General features: G+C 51.0%; 1 protein-coding gene across 4 annotated transcripts in view; it reads right to left on the bottom strand.

Annotated features, from left to right (window-relative positions):
• The window catches only part of BMAL1 (basic helix-loop-helix ARNT like 1), a 100,800-nt gene that overhangs the window by 53,209 nt on the left and 29,512 nt on the right, over positions 1–18,079 (bottom strand). For all 4 annotated transcript variants that reach the window (XM_087855287.1, XM_087855288.1, XM_045796522.2 and 1 more), the window contains exon 2: positions 16,290–16,362. The gene's annotated coding sequence lies outside the window, so the exon portion shown is untranslated. The remainder of the gene's footprint in view (positions 1–16,289; positions 16,363–18,079) is intronic.

Here is an 18,079-nt window from a genome sequence, read left to right as displayed (position 1 = left end):
GGGTAAGATGACAGACGAGCACGTAAGCTAACCTTTTGATTCCGAATTTCTGAGCTAGAATTCCTGGGTGGGCTTCAGGGCAAATGTCTCATGAACAATGTGGGTCTTATGAAAATCTGTCATGTGCATTTTTTGGAGAAAGCCTCCATAAATGTCACCGGATTCACAAAGTGATCTGTGACCCCGAAAGGCAGGGACACCCACCAGCCCTTTCTGCTGCCACTGCTGTTTTCTTTGGACAATCCTGTGACATAAACAATGACATCGGGAGCCCCCCTGGCTGGCAGAGTAGACAAGATGACATTGACCTTCAGGGAAAATTGTCCAAGCTCTTGCCTGAACAGCCCAGCCACTGGGACTGCTCAGGTCAATGACTGAAATGAGGTCACTGGCTGGAAGGGACCGAGGGCCCAGGCACAATCAGAAAAGACCAAGAGAGCAACCTCAGAGACAGAAAGTCTTAGGCAACATGAACTTGGGAGCAACAGCCTGGGACAGGAGACAGAACAAGGGCTCGGCAGCCAGGTAGGGCTACATTCGATCCTGACTCCACCCACGCACTAGTCATGTTGCCTTGAGACTTGGGCCTTGAGGGATGATGACGATAACGATGACAATGATGGCGATGATGACGACAATGGCGATGACCGTGACCATGAGACAATAATATCTACGATGAGCTATTACTTACTGACAGCGCAAAGTCTGGTGTGTAGCAGGCAAGTGCTTCTATGCTTATGCAATACCGTATGTTGTTTATTTTCCACAGTGACACATGACCCCTCTCTAGATTCTCTCTATCTTCTGGAGTGGAAAAAGAAGGTTAAAGAGATTCAGTAGCATGCCCAAGGTCCACAGTTAGTGGAGATTCAAACCTGGGTCTGTTGGACTCTAAGCCCTGCTCTTAACTACTAAGCCCCGCTGCACTGCCAAGTCTCAGTTTCCTCATCTGTAAAAAGGTTAACCACACTCACCCTGGCAGGGTGGGAAGGGGAGACAGAATGCATGTGAAGCGTTTAACACAGTACCTGGCAGCCAGGAGCTCTCCGGCGTAGCCTGTAATGTAATGTAATATAATGTAATGTAATGGCATCTGGACCTTCGGAAGAGAGAAGGAGGGTGGGAGGTGGGCAGCTGGCTGTACAGACGGTGTGGCATTTCACTTCACGGGGCTCGACAAGCAGGACGAGGAACTTTGGACCGAGGCTTAAGAGTCTGGGCTGGCATAGACTCAGTGAGGAACAGAGAGGGGACACCTCAGCAGGATGGGTGGGAATGTATTTACTCAGAGACGAAAGGCTTTTCACTGCGAGTTGGAGAGGATCGGGGACTTCTGGAAGAAGGAATAATTCAAGCTCCAAAGGAAAGTGCACAAGAGCCAGTACCAAACAGCATGGCTCTTCCTGGGCTACGAATATATGCCCACCGACAACCTAACTCGGGTGGCACCCGAGCAGGAAGAGTCCCTGTGTCTGTTTGTGGTGAGGGAGATGCCAAACCCCCATGTTCCTGGCAAACCCCGTCCGGAACATGGGCAGAGCAGAGGCATTCTAAACAAGAAGAGAATTTGTTAGGGCAAGTCCCCTTGGGAGTGAAATATGAGGAAAAGTACCCATTGCAAGAAAGAACCAAAGACTTAGTGTGGCTTGTAGTGTGGACGAGCAAAGGGCCCGTCTGCAGGTCTCCCCGATACCGCCATCTTGACTATACTCTGACTGAATGTCGGAACGGGGGAGTCGCCCAGGGTCGCTCCTCAGAGAGCCAACGGCACTGCAGAGAACGTGCCTCCTAGAGCTGACATTTGCTTGGGGAGGAAAAAACCTCACAGAGGATTGCCAGCCTCTCCCCCGACCAGCGTATCCCCTGTATTTCAGATAGAGGAATTACTAGACCAAGTTATCCCAACAGGAACCAAAGATCCTCAAAGGCCTTCACGCCCTGTCATCAGTCCCCTCTCCTCCATGCCCACAGCCCAACACAGGACTCAGCATCAATTTCCTGGACCATTTTAACTGCCTCTAACTAGTTCTGCCGCCTCCTCCTACAGTCCAGCCCCCACAGTGCCACCAGCTGGCTTTCTAAAATAAAAGTGCTGACCACGTCACTCACCTCCTGAAAGATGTCTACTAGATTTGCACTGCCTACAGAATAAACGCCAGAGTCTTAACTTGCATTAATTCATTCATTTTTTTCCTCGCCAGTCTAATGTGTGATGCTCACTTCCCGGGTGCCTGGCTCTGTTTTATGTCCTGGAGATGGAGTGGTGAATGAGACAGGTGCGACAAGCACCCAGCCTCACGGATTTACATTCCAGTAGGGTAAGACAAACAGTAAAGAAGACAAATAAATCTATCATATAAAGGCAGGTAGCGATGAGTGCTAATGACGAGAAATAAAGCAAGGTAAGAGGGCCAAGGGTTGGGGTCCAGGGCGGGGTAGGACAATGCATTTTTAGTCCTTGAACTCAGTGCCTGTAAGTCTATTTCTCTCTGCCCCCCACCTCACTTGAACAGAGCCCAGAATGGAATGAAGGTCAGCCATGCAGGGCTGTTGGGGAAGACTGATTCAGGCGGAGAAAAGTAAGTGCAAAGGCCCTGAGGCAAGAAAGAGGAACAGCGAAGGCGACACAGTGGCTGGGATGGAGTGAGCAGAGCAAAGAATGCTACGAGATGAGACCAGAGAAGCAGGAGGGGCTGGCCGGCCATGGCAAGGAGTTCAGATTCTATTCCAGGGATGCCAGGAAGCCACTGGAGAGTTCTGACAGGGAAATGACATGATCCGATTTACTTTTGGAAAGGTCACTCTGTCTGATTCTGTGGGAGACTGATAGCAGCGGGGCCAGAGCAGAAATAGGGAGACTGGTTGTGCGATGGGGGACATGTGGAAGAGGGTAGGGAGATGTGGTGGCCTTGAGGGTACTCTGACGGAGCAGGTGTCAAGCCCCGCAAGCAGGGAGGCACCAGGGAAGAAGCAGGAGCCACAGCAATGCCGACATGCCAGGCCTGTGTAACCAGGGAGATGTCCTGCCTGCAAGATGACGAAGACGATATAGCTTTGCCTTTTTTTTTTCTTTTTAAGAAAAAAATATCAAGCCTTGTATTTAGCGATGTTGGGTCTGGGATGCCCATTAAACCTCAAAGTGTGGATGCTGAGTAGGCAGCGGGTGTGTGGGTTGGGGCTCAGGACAAAGGTCCGAGGTCATCACTGAAGGGATGACCAGCAGGTCCTCCACCTCTTGGCCTCAGCTCCAGACACGCAGCCAGGCGTCGCCTCCTCCAGGCTCTGGCCTCTGCCCTGCAGCTGCTCCTGCCTGGAATGCGCTGTCTGCACTTCTGCACGGTAGCTTTCTACTCATCTGTTAAGACTTGCTCAAAAGTCACCTCTGGTCTAAAGGCCCCTCCTGACTGCCCAGGAGAGAGCCCCTCAGCCCTCCCTTCTCCTGCGGTGCCCCGTCGCATGCCTCGATGGCCTTGGGTCACCCCTATTTGCACCTTTCCTCTTTGTGAGCTCCTTGAGGGCAGTGACCATGAGACTATTCCTCTCTGCACCCCACCTCCTAACGTAAGGCCCGGGCATGGCAAACATTTGCTACACGAACGCAGTTCTCCTCTCTGGCAAGGGGCGCCCAAGAAGCCACACGCATGCGCAGTGACGCCCACTGCGGCCCGGTCTGCAAGGGGAAAGGGGGAAGAAGCAGGCGCTGCCCCAGCAGCACCAGCACAGCTCAGTGGGGTAGAACGGTGCCTGCCTTCCAGCAGTTTCTTAACAGCACAAAAGAGCCTCAAGAAATCGAAGAGCTGAGCATCTCAGGGTGCTGCGAGGTGTAAAGAACACTGCACCTGAGAAGCGGGTCTCGGGTCTCACTGCAGAAACCCCCAGCGCGTCCAGCGAAGCCCTCAGAAGTCAGACAGAGGGAAGGAAACTGCCCTTGTTTGCATGGCCTCCCGTACTCATGAAAGGGAGCCTCAAAGCAGGTCCGACTTGTGCTCTTTTACTGACAGAAACAGTGACTATCAGAGGTTAGGTGATTTGCCCAAGGTCACACGGCTGGAAAGTACCTGAGTCAGGATTCACAGTCATGTTCCCGAAACCACAGCCTGCGTTCCTTCCAGCACACTCCACAGCCTCTCCCATCACACCAGCTCACAGAGCAGCCAGGAGCCTCAGGGACCCACGAAGCCCCAGAGTGTGCCGAGGAAGTGGAACTCCGGAGAGGGCTGTGATGTGCCCGCTGTTGCTGGGGAGTCACCAGAGAACGGAAGCTGGAATCCAAGCCCCCAACTCCCGGGCTGGGCTCTGGGGCGCTGCACCTGCACTCTGCCAGATATCTCTTACAGGGCAGACACAAAGCCAAACACAAAGCTTTAACAGTCTAACCTATCTGCTTCCAAGTGCCCTAGACACAGGGGCAAGGGGAATGATGACTGCTGCGTGATTCTGGGACCCCACTCATAGGTGGGGCGCTGTCACCACCCCAGGAGGGTTACAGGACCAGCTGCGTGAAATGAACTGACCGGCGTGGGTAGCAGCTCTCTCATTCCTTTGGACGAATGTTTGCTGCCCACCTACTGTGTGCCAGACGCTGAACAAGGCGGCGGAGGCCAGGGGAAAGAAGCCCAGGGAGGAACTGTGGCTCCACGACTTGTGTAATAATCGGTATATTAGCCTCTCTAAGCCTCCGTTTCTTCATCTGTAAAGAAGAGTCCCTGTTTGACAAAGTTGTTTGGCCGCTCAATGGATGACACATGCCCCTGGTATATGGGACCGACGCAGCGAGCATCAAATGGCTGGTAGTTTGTTCACTGCTGAGAAAGCAAAAGAGCTTACTCATACTGTAGAAAAAAGGGGGATGGAAAGCAGGTAGCTACACCAGCACTCTTGTAAAAATTCAGCAGAGTAAAGGAGCATTGATCCTCTGAGAATTTACTGAAGCATAAAGACATTCTTCGAGAAATTCTGAGTGGCTGAGTATCTTAAGCAGGGTGGGGAGAAGGTGAGGCAGAATGAGAGGAAAAAGGAAAAGAGAGAGGATGAATTTGAATATATCAGTGTATTGGTAAGAGTCAATGGAGTTAAGATATATAGTACAAAATAATGTAACTTGATTGCTAATGAATGGAGTTGGCTACTCGTTATCTGCAGCCTTATCTTCTCCATCAAGCTCCTATTCAATCTTCAACACCCTACTTGCTTGACAACTTCTTCTACCTCAATCCAGGTTGGTTAAACTCTGCTCTATCAATTGATTCTTACCAATGTACACATCACATCGTCTCTGCGTATTGGGTTCCCCTACCTAACAGTGAGTTCCTGAGTGTACACACTGCATATGAGTCATCTTGGTGGCCCTCCTCTGGCTGGAGGATCCCCAGCCAGCAGCCAGCAGTTTGGAGCATCCCCAGAGGAGAACCTTCTCTCTATAGCAGGAAAATGAGCCAGGACTCACATTTATAAGTATCCATTCTGCGCTGAACATTTGAGAGGCGCCTTTTAAATCTTAATTTGTGTATTCCTCAAAATATCCCATGAGAGAATTATTATCCCTATTTTGTAGAAGGGGACACTGAGGCTCAGGGAGGTGAGGTCAACAGCCAAAGTTTCATAATGCTAGTAAAAGTGATGAGACCAGGATTTGATCCTGGGTCGATCGGACTCCAGATCCCTGTTTTCACTAGACCAGCCCCCCTGCCTGGGTAAGCTGAGGGCATCCTGGAAGGATGGAATGTTCTGGGCATCAAATGTCCCTGCAGGCTCCTCAGTGAGGCGAGTGCTAAGGAGCTTTGGCCAACCCACGGTAATCTGTTAGCAAAAGCCAGACACCGGGTCAGAGAGTCAGAGAGGAGGCCTCTGGAGAAGACCGAAATCAAAGTTTCACATGCAGTTAGCACGCGGTAAGTCGACCATCTCCCCAGACCCATCCTGTCTAAGGAGAAGAAGATACATTCTGGGTCAGCAGCTCTCAACCACGTGTGATCAGCTAAGTCCCCTGGCTGAAAATTTACAGAGCTTTCCCAATTGCTGGGGAAGCATTCAAGAACATGCCCGTGAGTGTTAGCACTGCTAGGAGAAAGCTGTGGACATAAGGGACCCCGGGAAGGCTGGGGATGTCCCTTCCTTTTCCTTTCTCCAGCTCAGTAAAGGAAACGTCCATGATGTGCTGCAGGCAAAAAGCTACATACGTCTCGACCTCGCAGGGGTCTCGCTCCACCACATCTGGAGTCAGAAGACCTGTGCCTACGGCATTGCTCCTGACCAGCTGTGCGACACTCCATATGGCAGATCTTCTTTGGGCCCGAGTGTCCCCAGATATAAAGACGGGGAAGAGGGGAGCATCTGCTTCCCAGAGAGGTCACAGGGAGGGACGCTATGAGATAATACATGTGGGAAGAATCGGTCCATGCAAAGGGTGTTGAGATGTAAAGAAGGGGTGCTGGGAGCCTCAGGTACCTCACCTGCTGCCTTCCCCTCCTCAAGTCTCCTGGGCCGAAGGCCTGGCACTCCCTGCTGCAGCCCGTGTAAATGCCGACCCAGCCTCTGTCCTGCGGGCTCCAGGGAGAGCCCAAGCTGCCCTGGGAGAGCCCTGGAAAAGGAAGCTATGATCTGGCTGTTACTCTCCCAAAGGCTACCTGGCACAACTACAATCCTTAAATATAGATTTATTATTTTTTGAAGATTATTTATTTATTTGAGAGAAAAAGAGAGAGAGAGAATGAGTAGGGGGAGGGGCAGAGGGAGAGGGAGAGGGAGAAGCAGACTCCCCCGCTGAGCAGGGAGTCTGATGTGAGGCTCCATCCCAGGACCCTGAGATCACAACCTGAGCAGAAGGCAGCCGCTTAACCAACTGAGCCCCCCAGGTCCCTCCTTAAGTAAGTATTTAATAATTAACTTGGCTACAACGGTTCAGGAACATTTTTGTCAGCATGTAGGATAACCGTCACCAAAATCAAAATATGAAACTCATTTCATTAAACTACAGATGAAGACAAATGTGTCATTTTGATGGCATATGTGTGACTTTTTAAAGTTTACTTTTCTTATATGTGTTCAAGCAAAAAAAGCTAGATTATTAAAGCCATAACTGGATACTCCTGGGAGGGGCATGAATGGAAGGGCAATGAGGGCAATATTAGTTCAAACTTTAAATGCAAACTATTTAAGCCAGAAGTTCCCCTTCTTGGGATCTACACCACAGACAATCTCAGGCAGAAGTTCACAAGAGGGCGCAGTCGACACAACGGCCAAAGATCGGAACCTGGGTGCCCGCCAGTACAGGAGTGATGATATCAACTTGAAATGTATCCATACCATGGAGGACAGCTGTCAGAATGAGTACGGTATATTTACCTGTACATACCGACTTCAAAAGATGACCATAATAATCGGCAGTTGGCCACTGAAAGAACAGTCACAGAAAAGTACGAATAGAAAAAGTCAATTTTTACAAAAGTAAAAATGCGTACTGGGGATAAGGGCAAAGGAGGGAGGCAGAACACCAAGCAAATGAAAAACTCCACGACTATACCCGGCAAAGTCTCAAAAGTACCTATTTTTGGAGAAGGTTGGGGGTGAGGAAGTCGTGAAGACCTTCTTCCTTTACGTGAATGCATGTCAGTGTTGTCTGAATTGGTTACATCTTTCATGATGACAGACACAAACACTAGATCTACAAGGTCATAGAATAATAATAATTTTGAAAATTTCAGTGTTTGCAAGGAGTCCCCTAAAGTAACCACCACGGGATGCAGCACTTCCTCTCCCGTCTCCGCCTGCGGCCACCAGTCCCATGCACACTCCTGCGCTTGCGCAAGAAAAGACCGCAGGTGGGGACAGCCTCCAGGACTGAGAATCTCAAACCCCTCCCCTATTTCAATAAGAATTCTGCCAAATTACAACTATTTCAACAAGATGGCTAATAAAAAGGATTAAGTGTCTTGTTCAAATTTACAACATCATAAATTACGGAACTAAAGTTCACTTGTTTTCAACCTCTCTTAAACAGGGGTAATCAAAATTAATATCCTGCATTATCCAATATTTTATGCTGACCTATTAAGTCTTGCTGAAGAGTTCTTAAAAACTGCTAACAAGGAAATCCCACGGGGAGGAGAGAAGGTGACTCTCTTAAATCCAAAAGGGCCTCAATGAAACTTGGGTTCTCATAAAAATGTCAACTTATGGGGTGAAATAACCTTCCTACCTATGGGCAAAGTTGCTCATGAAAATAACTCTAAATTGATGCAGTGTCCAAGAGGGTTGGTTCGTTTAGCAGAGACCGCCAGCTCAATGACCTGCAGGCCCCGTAAGGATGCAGGGCGGGACCAACTGGAGAGACAAGTCCCTGGAGGAGGGACCACCACTCCGAGCACTGCCATGAAGGAGGGTGGACCGCATACTGTCAGACCTGCAGGTTTTCATGCAGAACTAGAAACCCAGATTTCTAGACAACATCTACCAAGTTTCAAGTGCTAGTCTCTAATTGTAAGGTTTTAAAATAGTGTGAGCACTGAACCAAATACACTTGCAGGCCAGATATGGCCCACGAGTCGAGTTTCCAACCTCTGCCCGAAAGTATCTACATTTTTGTTAAGGGGTAATTTTTGTTCCATTTTATTTTCAGAAGGATGGGAGGAGGCAGGGAAATAATACGGAATGAGAGTCAAGCAGTTGATACTAGGAATATATTTCTAACGTACTTGAGAAAACAAGGGTAGCTGTCCACACCAAATTGCGAAAAAACTGTTTAAATTTATTTGACTATCTTACGCATAAAACACTTAAGAGTGAGAACTTCCCAGGTCCAGAGCACACGTCCACAGTTTGCCGTCAGTGAATCTACAAGAACTTACTCTACTACTATGCATCGGCTGTTTGTCCTAAGACATCTCAAATAACAACAGCGAGCACGGAAACGCTCCCGGTGCCAGGTGCTACTCAGGCGTTTGGCACCCGGGAGCAAAAGTGTGGGTCACACAGCCTCCAGGCAAGATTCCAGGAAAGGCCTAACAAATCTTCCTCCAAAATGAAAACCAAAAACAACCAAGAATTTAGACTTAACATCATCAAATTATGCTCAGTCATTTTTTCAAAGGCCAGACAGTAAGTTATATTTCTGCTAATAACAATATCTGCGTGTAATTTGCAATTCACAGAGTGCCTTTCCTATACCTTATCTCACTCCTCAGGGCCTTAGCTGCATTTTAGACTTTGTACCTTATCTGAAGTTGTCCTACAGTTGTTATTAACGATACGACTTTTAAAGAACACCAGTAACAGATCCTTGGCATTTTCGACATGCCGGGGCTCAGCAATTGTCATCTCACCCTCACAAGAACCTCATCACGATGATTACTATTATCACCATCCAATTTTACAGGTGAGGAAACTGAGGCCTACAGAACTTGGGTGGGTCGTCCGAATCACATCACTCGCAAGCATGGAGCTGACATTCCAGGGCCAGAGCCTGAGACCAGCATGTGGGTCCCCTTTAAAGGTGGAGTCTGTGCTTTAAGCCAATCTCGGTTTGCTGCTGGCAAACGTACCCAAGGCGTGGCCAACGTCCTCCTGCCGCTCCTCCCCCATGCCCACTTTCCCCATTTGGTCAGAAGCCACTTTTTTTATTTTTATTTTTCCCACTCAAAACCAGGGTGAGTCACGCAGAGCTCAGCCAGCCTGGCCCCAGAGGGCCCTGGAGGCCCGGTGAGTGCCCCCCGGGGGACCAGCTTCCCTGCCTCCAGCCTAAGCAGGGTAGCCCAGCCTGCTGGGGTCCAGACGGGGCTTTTGCGGCACTGCTATCTGAAGGGGGTCTGGGAAGTGGGTGCTGACAGTCACAACAACCCTGTGAAATGGTCACTGAGGTACCGAAGAGGGGGGTTGGGGGGAAGGGGAGGCTCCTGCAGCTTGGGAGAGGAGAAAATACTTAGCCCGTGGCTATGAAATATCTCTTCCTCAAGGCCCCGCATCAGACCCGGGAGAGAGGGAGACACAGTCTTTAATGTGCTCCAGGATAAATTATGCAAAGACAAACACGGAGCGAGAAGCACGCACACCCCTTCACTCACACACACTCACCGACACAGGCACACTCACACACAAGCCGCACCAGCAGCTGCTCGTAAGGTAGTGAGTTCTGTCCCCCTCACCGGCTTCTGCAGATCGCCCCCCCCCGACCCTACAAGGTGCTGCCCGGCTGCACACACCACACCACGGCTGGCCCCTGGGGCTCTAGAAGGATGAGGAGCGCAGGCACACAGGTCATGATGACCCTCGGTGGTCAGAGCCATCCCCACAGTGTGTGCGGGCCCAGAGGAGCAGAGGAAGGTGCTGGCTCCATCCTAGGGGGACAATGGGGTCCACTTCCTCAGGAGGACGAGGGGCTCACAAGTTGGAGAAAAGGACAAAGGGAGTGGGCCTAAGGGTCTGAGAGGAAGGGACTCTGCCGAGGCACAGACGATTCCCCAGCAGAGCGGCTCTGACGTGGAAACAGGTGAGGGTACAGGCTCACACGTGCGGGGCCCCCCAGGGATCCCCTCTTCGGTCCCCGGGCCAGATGCCTGTGGCACGGGCGGCACAGAGAAAGAGCGGGCGTCAGGCAGGCTGCGGGTCAAGTGTGTGCGGTGCACCTACCTAGAGGGCAGGCCGCTGCAGTCCTGGGCTCGCCGGGCTGCCCAGGGTTGGGGGGCAGGGGAGCAAACATTCGCTCACCTACAACCACACAAATAAACGGAGACCGGCCTCTGTGGCGAGCACTGCAAACGAGCAGGAGGGCAGGCTGCGCACATGCGTGGCCGAGGGACGGTGGCACAGGAAGAACAGCTCAGAGCCCAGCCCAGCCAGGCACCTGCAGCAAACCCGCGCTCGCCTGTCCTGTGTTATCTGGGCCTCAGTGCCTTCTAAAGGGGTCTGTGGGATGATAAGTGACCCTGACCGCAGCCAACACCTACCAAGGCCCTGGTACCAAGTGCTTGCCCACCAAGCACTCTGCCAGCACTTGGCCCATGGCCAGCAATCAACAGGCAGTATACAACGGTAACGGTGATGGTGACGACAGGACCCAGGTCTCTTAGCAGGGAGGTCAGGGGAGGCTTCCTAGGAGGAGGCGAATCAGGGAGAATGGGCACGGACAAGGCAAGCCAGAAGGAAAATGCATCCATGCAGTGGAAACAGCTTCTGGAAAGTTCCTGAAAGGGAAAGCAGCATCCTAAGTCTTTCCAGGAGAGGACAGCCGCTCCAAGTGCCTGCTGAAGCACCCTGGTCAGCAGGACACCTCTGTGGTAAGAATGGCTCCTTCCTCTAGGAAACCTTCCCAGATTACTGTGAGTCCCCACGCAAAAGCCGCATTTCTCGGTACAATTTCCCAGTTCTGCAGCGGAACTAGGAAATGGAGAAGGTGTAATGAGCTTCTTAAAGAGGGAACAGGAGCACATATGCTGGCGACTGGCCAGGTGTATGGTGCCAGCTCCCATGGGGGATAGAGACCCTGCCCTGCATCTCAGGTCAGAGCCCCTGGCTGTTCGCAGCTCCTCAGTGCTCACCCAGGACTTGACGAGGTTCCAAATGCAGATGAAGAAGCCCTGGGATATCGCCACAAAGGACCACTAGCTGTCCCTCATCCCCTAGCCAGAAAAGCGTTCTCAGCTAGACAATGGGGAGGAAAGCTGTCGGTGGTTAGCAAGAATCATTATTTTGGCTAATTTAGGAAGTGTGGGACTTACCCAGCTGAAGCTGGGTAGACCTCATTCCTGAGCTTTCCTTGGCGGATTCTTTTCCATTCTGAATTGCTATTACTATTCCATCAACAACAGGAGTTTTTTTTTAAAAGTCCGGGGCAAAGATTATAGAGAATTTATATCCCTCAGGCCTCAGGATGCCGGGAGACACAACAGGAAGCCCCGACCCCAAACCCAGAGCAATGCCTCCTGTACTCAAAGCTGAGGGGAGGGGTGGCCCCGCCCAATGCAATGGCCCATGAACCTCGAATTCCAAATACATTCGATCCCATTATAAATCTGTTGTTTGGCTGCACAAACAGACTTTGCTATCCCTGCTCCTTCAACAAACACTTCCCGAGCCAGGCGTACTGTGCTGTGGCACCGAGAACCCAGAGATAGTGTGTATGCACATGTGCATACGTGTGTGTGTGTGTGTGTGTGCACGCATGTGTCGTCCCCGTCCTTAAGGAGCGCAGTTTACTGAGCATGATGAATAGGAAATAAACAGTTATGCTGGTAAGTGCTTTGGGAGAGAAAAAGGCAGTGTTCTGGGAGCCAGAAGGAAGGTCATGTCCAGGTCACAGAGAGGGGCAGGGTGGGAAGGAAGGTGTCCGAAAGAGTAGAAGCCTGTCCGAGCTGCTGAAATGGGGAGCAGGGGGAGGGCATTCCCAGGAGGGCCCAGTGGGGATGGCTGGCGAGAGGCTGGGCTGAGGTTAGAAATCCGGGGTAGGGAAGGAGTGAAATGAGGAACGTGGCCAAAGACCCGATCAGGAAAGACCACAGGCCCACCGAAGGGGCCCCCGTGTTATTCCATGAGCAATGAGGAGCCCTCGGAGAGTCTGCAGCAGGAGAAAGCCATGAGCAGATGAGTGAGTTAGAAACATCAGCCTGATAAGGAGTGTGGGGGTGGGACGAGGGAGAACAAACATGGACACAGGAAGACCAGTTAGGAGGCTGCTGAAAGAAATCCAAATGATGAGTCCTGAGTGAAGGAGCAGGGAAGGAGGAGAAGGGAGTGGACCGATCAGAAGGTGCCCTCTTCAGCAGGCCACAGTAACAAATAGAGCATGACCGCTGAGGAAAGGCCAAAGCTAGGGACAGCCCGTGCAGGAGACACACATTGGGGCTGCCGCCGAAGGCCAGGCCGGCAGCACAGGGAGACGGCCGCACCGGCAGCAAGGGCCGGAGTGAGCTCCAGGTACCTGCGGGCAGCAGTCAGTGGTGCGGCCTGGGAGGAGGTTCTGGGCTGGCTCTGCAGTCCTGGGGGACTGCAGGGTGGAGGTGAGCAGCACAGGGCCTCACCCGGGGACCATCCCTGTGGCAATGAGAAAGGGACCAAGCAGAGCCTTATGAAGAGTAAGGACAAAGGAAAGAGAAGTGGCAAAGCAGGCTTGCGGAGGCAAGGTCTCTGAGGCTGGAGGAGAACCAGGAGAGGCAGGCCAGGTGAACAGACTGGGCACCTACCACGGAGGGGAAGGGAGCACTCAGCGGGCCACAGACATGGGGCCCCAACAGGGGGTCCACATTGCTGGGAGCAGCTGGTTAGCTGTTAGCCACTGTGGTCCAGCAAAAGAATTAAGAAGTGTTGACAGTTCAGCTGACGTCTGTAGAACCCTCAAAGAGAATCATTATGACTTTGCCCCCAAAAGCCACTCTGTGTTGCTTCATTTCTTGGTCTCGGGGCCTTCCTGATGACCCTGACTAAACTAGTGGCCCCATCACCCTCCACCCCCTCCTCTCACTTTATTTTACTTCAGAGCATTATCATGCCATTACACATCTCACACGTTTATTCTGTCTCCCCTACTAGAAACATTCTCATGAGTAGCCTCACGAGGACAGAGAACTTGTCCTTTGTCACCTCCAGAACCACAGTGCCAAGAGCAGTGCCAGGCACACAGAGGTTAAACACCATGTCCCAAGCCTCCTCACTCTTTAGAAACAACAAATATTTACTGAGTTCATCCTACATGACAAAACCATGCTAGATGCTGGGGGAGTTGGGGTAAATAAGACAAACAGGACCCTGCTCTCAGAGCTGAAAGTCGGAGGTGAGCAGAGAGAAATACCAAATATTTAAATAAAAAGTAGATGACAATTGCCATTGAGCGAGGCCTGGGTTCTGACTGTCATGCCTTCCAGTGCTATTTCCTTTCCAAACCCAAGACTGTCGCCTTCTCCAACTAAAGGAAAATTTTACCTGGGGAAACAGTTAAAGTATCTGAGGTTAGGTCTTGGTTTCTTTCAGAGATCCCACGCTTCCTCCACCCTCTCCACAGACCCCTAAGAGGGGGAAACACCCACTCTAGGCTCTGAATAGCGAACCTGTACGGCTCGATCTGTCTCTAGTCCTTCTACGTAAGTAGGAGGAGAAATCCCAGACTCAGGCGAGAGAAAACAGGGAGCAGCGTAGACCAGGGGTCAGATATGAGTTCAAATCTCTTGTGACTTTGGGTAGGTACTCAACCCCTTTATGATCTGATCTCCTCACTGCTGAAGTGTCAATCCTCATTCCCCTTGTTGGGGGCCGTTGCAGAGATGACATAAAATGACGAGTACAGAGCCCCCGGCACCGAGCCCGGTACGTGGTGGGAGTTCAATAAATGGTGGCTCTAAGCCAGTCACACTTGTTGCTGTTATGACCAGATCTGCAACTGCTATATTCACACCAACCCAGCTCGAAACACCCAGAGCACAAGTTGACATCTGGGGTTGGATGGCTTGAGCAATTATCTCTAAGTCCCCCACGTGGGCAGACTCGGCAGTAAGAAGTCTCGTTTCGGTTCCTTGGTCCACCCTCTTTTCTCCCTCAATTGAGGCAAATGCCACGATCTCCCTACAGATCACATCTTGTCTTATGGCAACCGTCCAGACGTGGGCTGGATTCCATGGTGCAAGTTGTGGCAGAGCCATGAGTGCCACACCTCAAAGGGAGCAGAAGAACACAATCACAAAGCCCAATGTACACACAACCCCCCACACAAAGCTTGGCTCCAGAGAAGGAAATGAGAACTGGTTGCGGCATGCTGTGCCTGCCCAGAGCTAAAGAAAAGCCGGCTGGGACATGCAAGTGTCCAAATCGTACGTGTGTCTCCCTTCTTTCACCAGACTCCCTCTGAGTGGCCTCTTCCGCTAATCTCTCTGAGTCTTTGCCCTGCATTTACGTGAGGCCCTGGGCAGTCTGGAGCCCTCGGCCCCCACTCTCCTCCGTGGCACCGTGTTCCGCAAGGCCATCTGTAACCGACTTGTCACGAACTCAGCAGCCTTGCTTCAAGTCCTTCTCCAGAGTCTCTGCTACCCCCTCCTCCTCCCTTCATGGGACTCTCTCCTCCTCAGCCTCTGGTTCTCTTCCACCACCATCCGGAGTTCCGCACACTCCCCCAGGCTCGGCTCTCTGCTCGCCACGGGGGGATCTCACTTAATCCCACAGCTTCCCTCCTCCATCTCTGGACCAAGCCTCGGTCCAGCTTCAGCCCCGCATCTCCAATTGTCTACTGGACATTTCCTGTGGATGAAGCACTGTCGTCGCAAGCTCAGTGTATCTGAAACCAGGTACATCAGGCACCCCTGTCCGTCTCCAGGCTCTACATTTGTCAATGGTACCCCTGTGAACTACCACACCTCATTCTCTTCGGCTCCTGTGTTTAAAGCCTAAGAAGACTGTAACTCCTCCAGTTCTCCCTTTGCAATCTGTCTTCTATGGGTACTTTGCTCCCATTTGAACCACTGTTAACCACACGATGTCACATGTGGATTACTGCTGCCCCTTGGAACAGGTCGCACGCCTCTGATCCAGCTATCAGATGAAAGGTCTTAGCATGTCACTTCTGCCATTTCACTTCTTTGCCCCAAATAACCTCAATGGCTGCCCAGTGCCTCCAGGACAAAGTCCAAGTGCCTCAGCCTGGCATTCAGGGTCTAGAGAAGGAGACTGTGAACTGGAGCCCACAGGCAAATCCTACCTACCATCTATTCTTGTAAGCAGAGCTTTCCTGGGACCCAGCCACACCCATTCACTCGGGGATTAGCTGTGGCTGCTGTCATTTTCCACCAGCGGGGCTGGGTCTCTGTGACAGAGACCCCATGGCCTGCAAAGCCAAAAATATCTACCATCTGACCCTTTGCAGAACACGTTTGCTGACCTTGGTCTGGAGTGATCGTATCCTGCCCAAATTCTTGCCCGTGACCCCTCTGGATGAGGGTCTCCTGTGATGAGTGTGCTGCTGTGAGCCCACTTTCTTTATATCTTACACCAACTTCTCAAACCCAAAAAGCTTATTTCACTCCTTTCTCGATTTTTCCTTCAAAACACAGCTAAAATCCCACCCCTCCATGAGGCCAGCTGTGTCCATCCCCTTCTCCCTGGATGCCCCTCCTCTGGATCCCCTCTCTGCATCTATCACAGAAGCAGTGAAATTTCGCTTCTCCTGTGGGCCTCCTTTCTGCCCGTACTACAGGCTTCTCTCGAGTCCAGGCTCGGTAACCTCCACAGAGCCGCCTCAATGATAACTGCCTTGCCCTTGATTCCAAATACCGACCCTCAATAGCATAATTCGGTAAGAAGGCATCAGACAAACTTACCGGTGAAGGCCCAGGATTCCACATTTGAAAACTGAAGTGTGGGTCTGAAAGTGTGCGCTCTAGCCAGCACCACCTACAAGCCAACGAGAGAAGAGTTTAGCCTTAAGAGAGAATACTGACACATTGTCTTTAAATTTCCAGCCCCCAATAAGTTTTGATTTACCATCCTCTCAGGATGCCCATTTCTGTTACTTTGACTAGAAAACCCCGCTCATCTTTCCAATCCACTGGACAGGCTTTCCCCCAGCAAGCCAGGCACCTCCTCCTCTCAGTTCCCATGGAACTCTGGTGAGACATTTATGGTAACACATGACATATGGGAGCATAATTTCTTATTTAGGAATGGGGGTCTCTAGAGTACAGGCTTTTCAAGAGAAGAGACCTATTAAATGTACGCCTTCTCTCACCCCACTGCCTAGGATGCCATGGGCATTTAGGTAGTCCTCAAGAAGTGTCTGTAAAGCGGGTGGAAAAATAACTCACTCAACACATGAACACGTACCTGGGTGCTGAAAATTCTGCTAGGCCACAATTTTCCCTAGAGAAATGCATGCCTCAATCCCACTGCTTTTAATAAGCAATGGTTTAACAGGAAGGATTAATGACATTAATCTTCTAAATGCACACCTTCGGAATGGCACTCCCCTGGGCAGAGAGCCTTCAGAGGCTCCCAGAATCTAAGAAGGCAAGCCCAGCTCCGCAAGCAGCCTGCCAGGCCTGCACCGACCGGCCCGGCCTGAGTCCCCAGCCTCCGCTCACACGGCCTCCGCTCCTGACCCCACAATCCAGACAAACACAGCTGACAGCAGGTCCCGTCCCTCTCTGTACTCCCTCCGGCTGGATGTGTTTCTCCCCTTCTCTCCATATCATCTCCTATTGAAATGCCATCCATTCCCAACATTATATCCCAGACCAAGGTCATGATGGGGCCAATATGCTTTTTTTCTTCTCTGATGTGTGTGTGTGTGTGGTAAAGTACGCATGACATAAAATTTATAATTGTAACCATTTTCGGGTGTACAGCTCGGTGGTATTAAGTACATTCATGCTGTTGTATAACCATCACCACCATCCATCTCCAGAACTCTTTTCCCACAAAACTGAAACTCTATACCCATTAAACAATTAACTCCACTTTCTCCCTTCCCCACCATAAGTCTCTGAAACCCAATAAAATTTTTTGTGGAATGAATAAATGATGAATGAAGACATGAATGAATCTGACCCCAACCCTCCCCACCAAAGCCGGAAATACTGTCCCCTTCTACTAGACTCCCAGGGCACTGTCTTCTTTCTTGGATTTATTTCAATCAATCTTATATGATCTGTTTTGCACCACTGTATTCTTCTTCAATGGGGAAACTGTGACTTATTTGAAAGGTTAAGCTGGGGTCTAAAAGCAGGCATTGGGCCTGTCCTCCATGTTGCTGGATCCAGTGAGCAAGTCTCAGACCTTGTCTTATGGCTTTGGATACCATTAAACCATTCTCTCTTGTTGGATGACCCTTTGCACTTGGCTTCCAGGATAGTACCCTTGGTTTTCCACCCACCTCACTAGCTACTCTTTCCCTTGCTGGGTCTTCCTTATCTCCCCACCTCTTAATGTTGGAGTGCCCTAGGGCTCAGGCCTTGTTCTCATATCTTCTCTGTAATACCTTCCTGTTACACCCCCACCCAAGTTGGTCTCACCTAGTGTCTGGGATTCAGACATCATTTGTATGCTAAGGATGCCCAGATTCCTCTCCAAGCCTAGACCTCTCCTCTCAACTCCTGGCTAGTAGGATATATCC

Source organism: Ursus americanus, chromosome 24, assembly GCF_024610735.1.
Source record: "Ursus americanus isolate L20-20 chromosome 24, mUrsAme1.1.p, whole genome shotgun sequence".
NCBI lineage: Eukaryota > Metazoa > Chordata > Mammalia > Carnivora > Ursidae > Ursus > Ursus americanus.
The sequence above is the reverse complement of the archived record's forward strand: the minus strand, read 5'-3'. Positions and strand labels throughout refer to the sequence as shown.